Below are 12,745 nucleotides of genomic sequence, written 5' to 3' on the forward strand. Positions count from 1 at the left end.
TTTAAACTAGGCCAAGGAGAATGGCTGGGAAAATAACAAGAGGAGATATGATCAAAGGCTCTTAAAGGGATATTTCCAGTGCAGTAGGTCACTGCAAAAACAGTGTTAAAGAAAGAGAGTATGTTTTTTCTTTTTCTCTTGTTTTAATCATTTACTTAGCCACTTCTAGAAAATATTAAAACAAAATGACAATGAAGTACGTTGGCAGGGTTCAAAGATTAAAAGTTCATAAACTAATAGGTTACTAGTAAGACCTCTGGCTCAGTGTAGGATAAGAACATGAAACTATCAGAGGGACCCTCTAGACTTACACCAAAAAATAGCTACAAAATTGTCTAACTACAACAGGAAAATCAAAATATAAGACTTGGGGTTTATTTTACTAATAGAAAATCTGTATCACTTGGCAGTCTTCTAATAACAAAAATGCAATGCAATATTACATTCTGGTTCCAACTGGTGACTATGGTTCCCCAAACGAACCCTGACAACTGAATCTAATGGTATGCAATTGATAACATTCATATATAAATTCAGAAATGAACCTTCATATGAGTTTAAATTAACTTGTTAGACCTCCTCTGCTTAGTAGCTACCATTAACTCTAATTTGTAATAGAAACTGAAATTACAGGCCCCTGTGTAAATCATGTAAAAGAACATAGGCTCAAAAGTACAATTTCTTCGTTTCAAAATCATTCATTTAATATGTTACACAAAACAAATCCAAGGATAATTCATACTTAATCTGTCTCAGACAAAATTAACTATTACTGAAAACCATGGCTTTGCTGGACTTTTTTGCAAAAAAGACAGTGGTTTGAAAAGAACTGGAAAAAAATAAAATGGTGTGTTTTTCCATTCTGTCGCTATGACAAATACCATGATCAAAGGCTTACATGAGAAAACTACTCATTTCTCCTCACATAGCTCACCACTCAGGGAAATATGAACAAGAATTCAAGCAGGAAGTGAATGAAGAAACTATGGACAAATGATCTTTGATTGTTCACTGTACATCCTGGTTCTTATCTAGATTTCACCTAATGCACAAGACAACCCCAAATTAGAGCAAACAGTAGGTGACACATATCCCAGAATGGTAGCTAATATGCAGAGTTGTAAGGTTATGCAAGGTATAAAAGGATTATACTTTACTACTCTTTGTGGATATGTAGGACAAAGGTCATGGAGACATAACGTATGGATGAAAGTGTTGAGTTTAATTCATTTTAAGGAGATTTAATGTTTGTAATTTGGGGGGAATTATACCTTAATCTGTGGTTCATCTTAAGTCTTAAGTATAAGAAATCTGCTGTACTTTAGGTATTTTCCCTTTTAACACCCAGGTTGAAATTTAATTTTGGCTGTGAGATACTAAGAGATAGGATTAATTCAGACCTTTAGAAATTGAGCAGGATACTATTGTTGTGAGTGGACTAGTTCATTCATGAAAATAATGGTAAGTGGATTAATACAGAAGTTTGAGATTAGCTATTGCCATGAAAACTGGTTTCATACAAGGTAGAGTTTCAAAGCCAACCTGATACCTAATGAATCCCAGGCATGTCAGAACTCTCTCCACCACTCCTTGTTTTGTCCTTGATGCTCTGAATATCCCTAAATGACAGAGCCAGGATAAAGACCATCACTATGTGGCCCTTCATATTGGACATTCTGTTGGACATATTGGACAAACTGTTGAACAAAAATGAGAGAAGAGGCCCACAGTCCTTTGAAGGCTCAATGCCCCAGTGTAGGGGAATATGAGGTTGGGTATGCGGGAGTGGGTGGGTGGGTGGGAGAACACATTCATAGAAGCAAGGAATCGAGGGTGTCCAGGAGGGAAACCTGGAAAGGGGATAATATTTGAAATATAAATAGAGAAGATATTCAATAAAAATAAAATGCAAATAACTTACAAAAAGCTGAAATAACTGTTTTAATTATAAATTTTCCAGTTTGTGGTATATTGTTACTAGCAACATAGACAGCTTGACACAAAATTTTCAATAATTGGATTTGATTGATACATGCTTGAAAGTAGTATTTAGGAATAAGTTTCCAGATTTAGATGCCAGAATAACTGTGCATGTATGATTTAAACACATAGACAGCAGTTTAAGTAAACTACAGAGAAGAGAAAAATTTTATTTTACACTTTATACAGTTAGTACAGGACTGAATGCTCTTAGTTCATGTACTCGAACCCAAATTAATTTTTCCACAGAAGGTAGGAAGGAAAGAAAGAAGAAAAAGAAGAGGAGGAAGAGGAGGCAGAGAGCAGGTAGAAGAAGAGGAGGAACAGGAGGAGGAGAAAGCAACTTACCTTTTATTAAGCATAAGCAGTGAAAAGCTATCATAAAAATACTTCAAAACAAGAGACATGCTCTGAAGCTATGGCATCCAAAGTTGCATATGAGTTCTGAGTGTATATGAGTTTAGAGAATCTATGTGCTATCTTTATCTGTAAGATGGGGATAAAGATAATACTTTCCACTTTCATTTATGTTTATTTTATAAAACATTAACAATATGTCAATTTACAATACTAAGTACTGTACTTACAGTTGTAAGTGATGACCTATACACATTATTTCTTCTGTAATGCCCATACTCTTATTTTAACTTATGTCAATTCCAGAGATTTAGCTCAGGTCATCAACTTGTGTGGGCAGTGACTATACCCATGGAGCCATCATTCAAGCTTGTACATTCACTTTTTAAGTGGAGAAGACTTTCAGAATAAGTCACCATGAATATTTATAATGAAAATTAAAAAAAAACATCAAAATATACCTGCATCATAAAACATCATATGCAAACATCACTGTCATATATCCAGTGTCTGGTTTAATTCCTGCTATTGTCATGAAATGTCCTGATACAAACCATCTCAAGTGAGAAAGGATTTATTTTAGAGATCAATTCTAGCTTAAATCAAGGTAGCAAGGAGCTTGAAGCAAGTGGACATATTATATCCATAGTGAAGAGTACAGAAAATTAGATGTATATATGTTTACTTGTAATGCTTACCTGGATTTTCTCATTTTTATATAGTAAAGGAATATTTGCCTAGGGAATTGCGCTGCCCATAGTAGGCAGAGAGACTCCTTATCTATTTACCAAATTAAGACAATGTACCATAGATATTGGACCAACTCAATGTTGTCTGTTCTTCATTGAGACTCCTTTTCCAGGTACTCTTGTGTTAAGTTGATAATTAAGATAACCATCATAACCAGGTAATTATAGTTAACCATCACAATCAGGTAGGGATACTACTTCTTAGTGTATTTCTATGACTGTATTGTTAAATATATGTGATTTTATATTGGGGCCATTAAAGTCTGTAGGCTACATAAAGGAAGTTGAGTATTGTTTTACAAAAACATCAGTGTTCCAAAGATTTTTCTATTTTTAAACTAAAAAGCTAAACATTCTGTCTATATATGTATTACATTAATCAGGGTTCAAAAACAGTTTTGAAAAAACAAAAGCATACTAAACAGTTACCACATAATTCTTAATCATGTTAAACTATAAGCACCTATTTTTATTATATTAGCCATTATAAGTATTCTCGAGGTGACTTAGCATATTAGCAATGTATGTAAGTTTTATATGTCACTATGTAGGCTTATATAACCCTTAAATGTAGTAATTTTGATACCAGTAAGTACATGAATTGTTAGAAATAGAACTGTATCTTCTTTTCAAACTAATATTATTTCTTAATAACTTCGATTTGGGAATAACTAGAAAATACATTTGGCTACTATGTATTCTTTTTCTTCTGTTATCCTTATACTACTAAAGCCTAGGTATACAGTGTCTTCTAAAATATTATGTATATATCTTTTTTATTAGATATTTTCTTTATTTACATGTAAATTTCTCCTTTCCCCTCCAACAAACAAACAAACAAACAAACAAAAAAACAAACCCCTGTTGCCTCCCCCCTCCCCATGTCTGCCACCGCACCCTCTCCCATTTATTGGCCTTGGCATTCCCCTACACTGGGGCACAGAACCTTCACAGGGCCGAGGTCCTCTCCTCCTATTGATGATTGAATTTGCAATAGTATTCTTAACTCCTAAGCAATAAGCCTTTAAATTTTGTGTTTTGAAGTACTGAATTAATAGGGATCTTATTTGGGTAGGTATACTTTAGTGGTTTTATTTCATTAGATTAATTACTATGCTGTTTCTCAAATCTTGCCACCAAAATCCCAAATTCCCATGGTGATTTCATTGTAAATATATTTTGACTTTCCATGTTTTACTACTTTTGATTTAAATACACAAGAAAACTTTTAACCACTATTTTAAACAACCAACACATAAAAATTATACATTGGCCTCAATAAAAAGAAGCATGTTTTGCTAGTCTCTCTCTCTCTGTCTCTCTCTCTCTCTCTCTCTCTCTCTCTCTCTCTCATCTCTATCTCTCTCACTCTCTCTCTCTCTCTCTCTCTCTCTCTCTCTCTCTCTGGATCTGTGCCTGGTATTTCTTTTTACCTGTGAGTGAGTTCTTGTAAAGGGCAGAAGACACCAGATACTCCAGAGCTGGAGATATAGATAGTTAGCCATCTTCTGGTGCTGACTGCTGAGAACCAGACTGGGTCTCTGACAAAACAGCAAGTGCGTCAGCCTCTGTGTTATTTCTGTTAAGGAGCTTTTTCTCATAATGACCAGCTTTGACCTACAAGATTCAAATTTGCCTTTTAGAAAGCTACACGTCTGGAATTTGAAGTAGTATTAGTATTTCTAGGTCTCTTTTCCATAATGCTGGATAATATTTAACATTTGTTTTACTCACACAGGAGGTGTGAGTCTTTAAGCACTCTAAAGATGAAAAGAATTTATGTAATTTCACAAAACTTAAGCAAACATGAAGCACATGATATCTGAAGCCTTTAATTTCCATTTTGTAAAGTTTCAGAGAGTTTTTTTCCCTCATATTTTGCATGGTGCATTTATGTCTTATCAGCACTAATTAAGAAAACTTATCAGATAATTGTTGGTAAAATCTGAAGAGATGTGAAGGCTTGAAGGAAACATTTAATTTATCCACATATTTGACTACAAAGCTTTATTAAAATCATGGTACATATCTATGCAAATAGATCTAAATACATGTAGTTGATAATTCAAATTTGGGTGCTGAAAACTCTCCTGTGAATATGTACATTATGCATACATATGTATTTGGACAGGTTAAATATATGAATTTTTATCCCTCTGATGAGCTGTTTCTCACCCAGATTCCCTCTAATCATTTTGAGATATATGCTCCCATTTGAACAGTAGAGGGAGCCCTACCAAAGCCTAGGAACATAGAAGCTGGCTTACATGAAATTTTCAAGTAAAAAGTATTCAAAAATATTACACATAAATCAAGATTTTGAAAATCATTGTCTTTGTAAAAGGCTTTATCTGGTTAATATATTTTGTTCACTTTTAATATATTTTATGATGTTAAAAGGTCTAGAGAGACAAAAGTCATCTTTTGTTGGTACATATCCCAATTCATTTTTGTATACATTTATTCAAATATCTACATAATTGTATATTTTATAATTGTAAATACTTATTCTCATATATATATGTTATATGTATGTTATTTTTTGTGAAAGCTTAGATTATTAATTCACCAAAACTTTCTTATTTTATATTTATATCAAATATATTGTTTATTTGCTCTTCAATCATACTCAAAATTGTTCTGGGGAAGATAAAGAGGAGGAGGAAGAGGAAGAGCAGGAGGAGGAGGAACAGAAGGAGGAGAAGGAGGAGGAGCAGGAGGAGCAGGAGGAGGAGCAGGAGGAGGAGCAGGAGGAGCAGGAGGAGGAGCAGGAGGAGGAAAGTGAAGAAGAAGGTGGTAGCTATGAAGTCAAGGATCTTCAGGGAACTGGCACAGATTGAGGCTCTGTGCAATCATAACTAATATATGTGAGTATTGTTACATGAAGGAGCTTTCTAGATCAGGAAGTTGTAAGGAAGTTGTATTCATTTAAAAATAAATCTGGGATCTAAAAATGCTTCCATTTTGGAACCACACATTTACTTACATATACGTCTCAGGTTTGATTCAAGGATCATAATAATAACAAATTATAAAAGCAAACAAACAAAAACCAAAACCCCTTGATTTTTTCCCCTTAGCCATAAGTATTTAAAGAATGCTTGCATTTAACAGACAAATAGATTAAAACTATTAAAAGTATAGTATACAACCTACTTTTCTCTCCTTCCAAAACCATAAAGCACTGAAAACCAATTCATTTTACCTTCATAAACTCAACCTTGTGTCAAAACTTATCCAACTAACACAGCAACTGATACTGATCACCACTGGTGCAAAGCCACATAGTCTTTATGCTGCTTGTTTGGAGAAATAAGAATTTTTGGCTAAAACCAAATATGCTTAACTCCCAAGTGCTCATCCTGGCCTCCTGGGAAGCTTATCTAATTTTTAAAGTGTACTGTCACCACCGCCACCGCCACCACCATCATCATAAACCATAAAAACTCTGAACCCCAGAGCAGTCACCTGAAGTTTTAGCATGTTTTAGATGTCTATGCATCTGTCCAAACTGTTCCCTATGTATGACAATAGTCACACTTAATTTATAAAGGTGGAAATCTTATGTCAATCTTACAAATATGAATGATTGCTACTGTGTAGCTATTCCTTCAACTTTGAACACAACTGTGGCCACCCTGCACCAGAGCAGTTGTAATGACCCTTATGAGATGAACAGGACAATTAACAGTCCTTTGTGGAAGGATCATGGAGAATCATATGGCTCACTAGGCTTTAACTGAATCAACCCGAAGTGTTCATAAGGCCCTTAGTCTTCTGGAGTTACACAAGAGGTAAAACCCCTGACAGAGGTGGAAGCCTTCAGTAGCACAGTTGCTCCCAGAGAATCTGAATCTTCAGTGATGTCACTTCTTATGAGTTGTGCCTGATGCAGATGGGACCTAGCTGCTTCAGCCAACTTACTTATTATTATAAATAACCTAACTAAACTCACTGGATCACTAAATGGGCAGGGATAAAACCCTTTATATGTTCTTCTAGTCCCTGCCCTATCTATGACAAATAGATATTTGTTTATATCTCCCCATAAAAAGTTAGATAAGAACAATACATCCACAGATGATCCATTATTAACAAAAGGAATATATGACTGGAAATGTACTGAACACGTGATACCTACACACATCATAGGGAAGCACTGTGAATTCGTGATAATTGCAGCAACTATCATACATGTGTATATGGTGATGGCAGCTTGCTTATTTTCAGGTCCCTCCCACTAATTTTCACATGGTCTGTCCTCATTTCATACACATTAAAATAAAATAAAAGGTCTGAATATCATAGTTCACTCCAAAATCCAGTAGGTAATAGATGAAAAATCAAATAAATTCTTTGTACTTTTAGATAGCTGATTAAAAATAATTTACAATAAGAAGATGTTTTAGAGAGCATTCACAACCCTGTTCTGATAATAAGTTTGGTGGTGACATAAAAGAAATGCTACCAGAGCCTTCCTATGGACTATTTCCTATTCTAGAAATGGATAGATAAGAAAATAGCGAAAGGCTTAGTGGGTTAAGGGCTTGACCTCAGATCTTTTAGTACTCACAAGCAAATGGTATGGTAAATCCATCATCCCAGAGGTCCTGTTCATGAGGGAAGGTAGATCCATGAGAATCCTTAGAGACCCATGAGCCAGGCAGATTGGCTTATACAATTTCAAACCAGGTAAAGATGAAAACTCACACTGGAGGATGAACTTTGACCTCCACAGAACTGATGTGGCACATGCAGAGATAGAGAGAGAGAAGAGGGGCAATTGGGAAGGGATGGAGGGGGGAGAGCACTATACCAGACCTTAAGAGCATTTGGTGCCCTTGTAGAGGACCCTGCATGCAACCTACAGCAACCTATAGTTATAGTTCTGGAAAATATGATGTCTTCTTTTGTTCTTCACAAAATAATATACATATATGCAAGTAACTTATACACACAAAATAAAAGTTAATAAATGTTAAGAAGAAAATGTGTAAAATAGATGTCATCAAAAGTAATCAATATAGATGTTAGTCCTTGGCCCTGTGAAGGTTCTATGCCCCAGTGCAGGGGAATGCCAGGGCCAGGAAGAAGAAGAGGGTGGGGTGGTGAGCAGCAGGAGGGGGGAGGGAACAGGTTTTTAATTTTACTTTCTTTTTTTTCTTTTTTTTTTGGAGGGGAATCGGGGGAAAAAAGAAAAAATATAATTATGTTTTCAAATGGTTAAAAATAGTTTCAATGTATGATAACAAATTTGTGCTAGAAAATAACTTTATGTACATTAAGTCTGTGTTCCATATGCACAGGTGACAGTTGCCTAATAATATACATTTTAATAAGCAGCCCCAGAGGTGGAATTACTTTTCTATTTCTTAAAAAATAAATATTTCTCCCAAGGGAAAAAAAACATGAAGTCACAACTCTTCTAGTTTAGCATTGTGAAAATAGTTCTCTGAATACCTTTAATGCACTCTAATTTAGACAATTTTGATAACATATAACTGTCTCCAAGTATATGTAAACATGATTTTCATTGTTGGATACATAAGGAATATTTCCACTCTTAGAACCTATTGGTGTCCACACCAAATGCAAACTTGAATTCACAGTTTCAATCCCTAGATGAACAAAACAATTTAAGCTATCTCATGATAGCTCAAGTACACTTAATACATACAGAAGTAAACAAGATGTATTGCCCAAATTGGAGACATAAAGCAGGAGAAGGCTTGAGAAGACACTGAAAAGAATGCCTGACCAAGGGAAATATCAAATGAGTCCAAATGTCACAAACATGAGGCTGTACTTATTAGAAAACAACATGGGGGTACATATTTCTTCTAAAAGCACAGTTGCAGGGTTTTTCTGGAAATAGAAGCAGCATGGGTATTTTCACACCTCCTCTCTCCTCTTCTCAGAGATATTATGCTTTGCCCTTCTTCATCTCACCTGTGTCTTGTATCATGGTGGTGTTTATTTATTTGCTGGTAGCAGCTTTATTTTAGTTTCCCTGCTGAGTTGGTGTTAAGACAAATTACTCTAATATATTTTCCTAAGGGAAGCCAATTTAGCTTTTCCCATCTAATGGATAAAGATAGAGATGGTTTAATCAATTTATTTTCAGGTACTTGAATTTTAGTACCTCCCTGACTTGCTTCCTGCTGAGGAATCCTGTAGCCATAGTGAAGTGCCTTGAAAGATTCTTCAAGGGAGGGCTACCCTGTCATCTGAGAGGCAGCCCTTTCCACTGCTCCCCTCTCTCTCCTTTTACTCTTCCTTCCTTCCTTCCTTCCTTCCTTCCTTCCTTCCTTCCTTCCTTCCTTCCTTCCTTCCTTCCTTTCTTTCTTTTACTCACTTTGTTTCATTTCTCTCTTTCTTCCTTTCTTTCTTCCTCCCTTCCTTCCTTCTCTTCTTTCTTTCTTTCTCTCTCTTTTCCTTTCTTCCTTTCCTTCCTTCTCCCCTTTGTTTCCTTTTTTGTTTCTTATTCTATTGCCTTGTTTTCTTCACATCCTGTCATGAAGTGATTCCTGGAAGACAGTTACAATAAGTTTCTACACACTAACGACTACAATAACCTGTAAGCAAAGCTTGGTTCTAAATTCTTTATTGAATTTCTACTTATTGCCAAAGAAAACCAGTTCATCATGATAAAATGTTTTGAGCAATGGAATGTGTGATTACAGGCACTAATTCAAGCTGAAGGTATTCCGGGGGCCTAAAGAGATCCCCAGCACTGGCAGCAGATATTGGTACGGAGAGGCACTGTAGGGTACTTACAATCAGGACTCAATACTGTGCTTCCTTCTACTTTTCTCTCTGCTCCCATTACAGTTAAAGTGTTGCTAATTATGGAAGCTCTGTTTATTGAACCTCAGTGTTAAAAAAATTCATGTTCTTCAAATATGATCAGAAAGATTCCAGAACAAATATGACAAGGTTATATTGTTTAGCCCTTTCTACCAGAACACTGATTATTAAGCTGTGGATCGTAAACCCCTGGGAGGATCAAATAGCACTTTGGCAGGGTAATTTATCAGATATCTGGCATTTTAAACATTTACATTGCAATTCTTAGGAGAAGCACAATTACCCTCATGAATCAGCTACCCAAAGAACTTCATGATTGGTTTCAGCACAACACAAGGGACTATATTAAAGGGTTCCAGCATTAGGAAGGTTGAGAACCTCTGTTCTAGAAGCACCATTGGTATCAAATCTTCTACTGTTTGAACTCTCTGATAATTGTATATTATCAATGTTCTTACCACTGAGTTGAAACCAGGTTTGCAATAACTTCTTGATGAGAGGAACCTGCTTTCATTTGTGTGTTTAAGTAGAATCTTTGTGGAAATAAAAATCCTCTATGTGATGTAGAAGATTAAATTTTACAAGCAAAGTATCTGTGATAATGACCTGAGTGATCAGTTTAGATGACAATCACATGTCCTTACTGAGCTGAGAACAGAGAAGCAGGACACAGAAACCAGCATTTCAGGGCAATGGTGGTACATTCCATTAATCCCAGCATTGGGGAAGCAGAAGGAGTTGGATCTCTGTGAGTTCTAGATCAGCCTGGTATAAAAAACTGAGTTCCAGGCCAATAGGACTGTTACACAGAGAAACCCTGTTTTGAAAAACAAAACAAAACTGAAAACAAAGCAAAGCAAAACAAAAAACAAACAAACAAACAAACAAAAAACCCACACAAATCAAAACATTAAGAGAGCAGCATTTCACAGTCCTCTAGAAGAGCAATATGGGAATTAATGGCAGAATGACTCAAGGGTTTTGACAATTCTACCAGAGGCTTTGACAACCACATTGTTGATATCATGAGAGGTAAAAGTGGGATGGCAGAATGATCAAAATTGAAAGGATAATTGTAATACTTGTCACTGAAACAGTCTTAAAATATAAAACTCTTCCATTTCATCCTGTGAGTAATGCTTCATAGGTTCGTGAACTCTTCAGTATGTTGGAATATGAAACTTAGTTCACCAGAGGCAACAGACCAGGACAGATAGATGTTAATGTTTCATACTTAACTTTCAATACAGAAACCATTTTAGAATTTCAGTTACTATCTTCGCTCTATATAAATTTGAATCAGATTTTCACCATTCTATTGGTGCTGTGTCCAAGACTTCATTGATAAACATATTCTTTTAACTAGCTTTATGTATTTTAATATGTCACTATGTTCTTCCTATTGAGGCTATGATCTTACAAGTATTAAAAGTAATTCAGGTAATAAATTATGGTATTAGATAACATATTAGAAACGTCAGTGAAACTTTCCTCTGTCCTACTCTAAAGCATACATATTGAACTCATTGGTTTGAGAAGAATGAAGGCTATGGTAGAGACAAGAAGAAGATATATTGGGAAAATATGAAGCAATTTTTGTGTTTCATTATGAGCAAATGGATAAGAGGTATCTCAGCTTGCCAGTCATCATGAGACACATCTTGGTCTTTGGTTCTTATCAAACTTTTGTTACCATTAGCCCTCTCCTTTAAAAGTTCATAGTCTGCTGGGAAGTGGTGGCACACACCTCTAATCCCAGCACTTGGGAGGCAGAGACAGGCAGATTTCTGAGTTTGAGGCCAGCCTGGTCTACAGGGAAAGTTCCAGGACAGCCAGGGCTATACAGAGAAACCCTGTCTCGAAAAACCAAAAACTTAAAGAAAAAAATTCCTATTCTGATAATAGCATCTATAGTCTTCCAAAGGGAAAAAAAAAACAAAAATCAAAACAACAATAACAACAAAGACAACTCCCCCCCAAAACAAAACAAAACAAAACAAGCAAATATAAAAGATTTAGTGAAGTAAGTCTGAGTAAAATGAATAAAGGTCACAATTCTGTTAACATTTCTTTGCATCTCAGAGCTTCAATCCAAGAACCACTGAGTCATATTTCTTATTCTAAATATTATAGGCTGGTTCCTGACAAAATGACTGGGATTAGCAGGAGAAAGATAGAACAAATAATAAACAGCTGAGGAGGAGCCACATGTTGTAATGGAGATAAAAGTCAGTAGCCAGGGTACTCACCATGGTCTCATTAGTTATATCATGAGTACGTAGGCAGGCTAGCTAATCTTAGTAGAGCATCACTGCAGAGGACTTGTCTCTGGAGACCACAGTCCTGCCATCATCTGGGATGAGGAGCTAAGGTCAGTACCTTTTGCACGGACCCTTTAGCTAATAAAAAGTTAACCTTTCCTCAATATCCATATTCAAACCAAGAAGGACCATTCTATTCTCCTGAACTTTGGAAATGAAGTATTTGACATGGCTGTGCTTGGGTCCAAAATGTACATTCATCCCTGGGGAAAGCTTTCTCTATCTCTCAACAGTCCTGAGTTGTCTATAGTTCTTTGGTAAGATTGAAGCCTTCTGGGCTTACCGTATTCACTTCAGACTGTTATTTGCCATTGTTCTTGTCCTTATTTTAAGTCAGTCATGTTGGGGAGACTTTATGGGTGTCTCTTTTGACATTTCTCAGATGCACAGTATCACAGAAAATTCCCCAGTCTTCTGGATCTGCAAGGATCCCTGAAGCCTTAGGTATATTGAGTAGTTATCTGTAGTCAGCCATGAAAATATACACATAATTAACCTGTTATAACCTGAACAGGTTGTATTTATGTACTT

The 12,745-nt window shown here is 35.8% G+C and overlaps 1 protein-coding gene across 10 annotated transcripts in view; it reads right to left on the reverse strand.

Moving 5' to 3' along the window:
• Positions 1-12,745, reverse strand: part of Robo2 (roundabout guidance receptor 2) — a 1,164,975-nt gene that overhangs the window by 919,670 nt on the left and 232,560 nt on the right. The gene's annotated exons all lie outside the window — the stretch shown is intronic.

This window comes from Mastomys coucha, unplaced genomic scaffold (genome assembly GCF_008632895.1).
Source record: "Mastomys coucha isolate ucsf_1 unplaced genomic scaffold, UCSF_Mcou_1 pScaffold12, whole genome shotgun sequence".
NCBI lineage: Eukaryota > Metazoa > Chordata > Mammalia > Rodentia > Muridae > Mastomys > Mastomys coucha.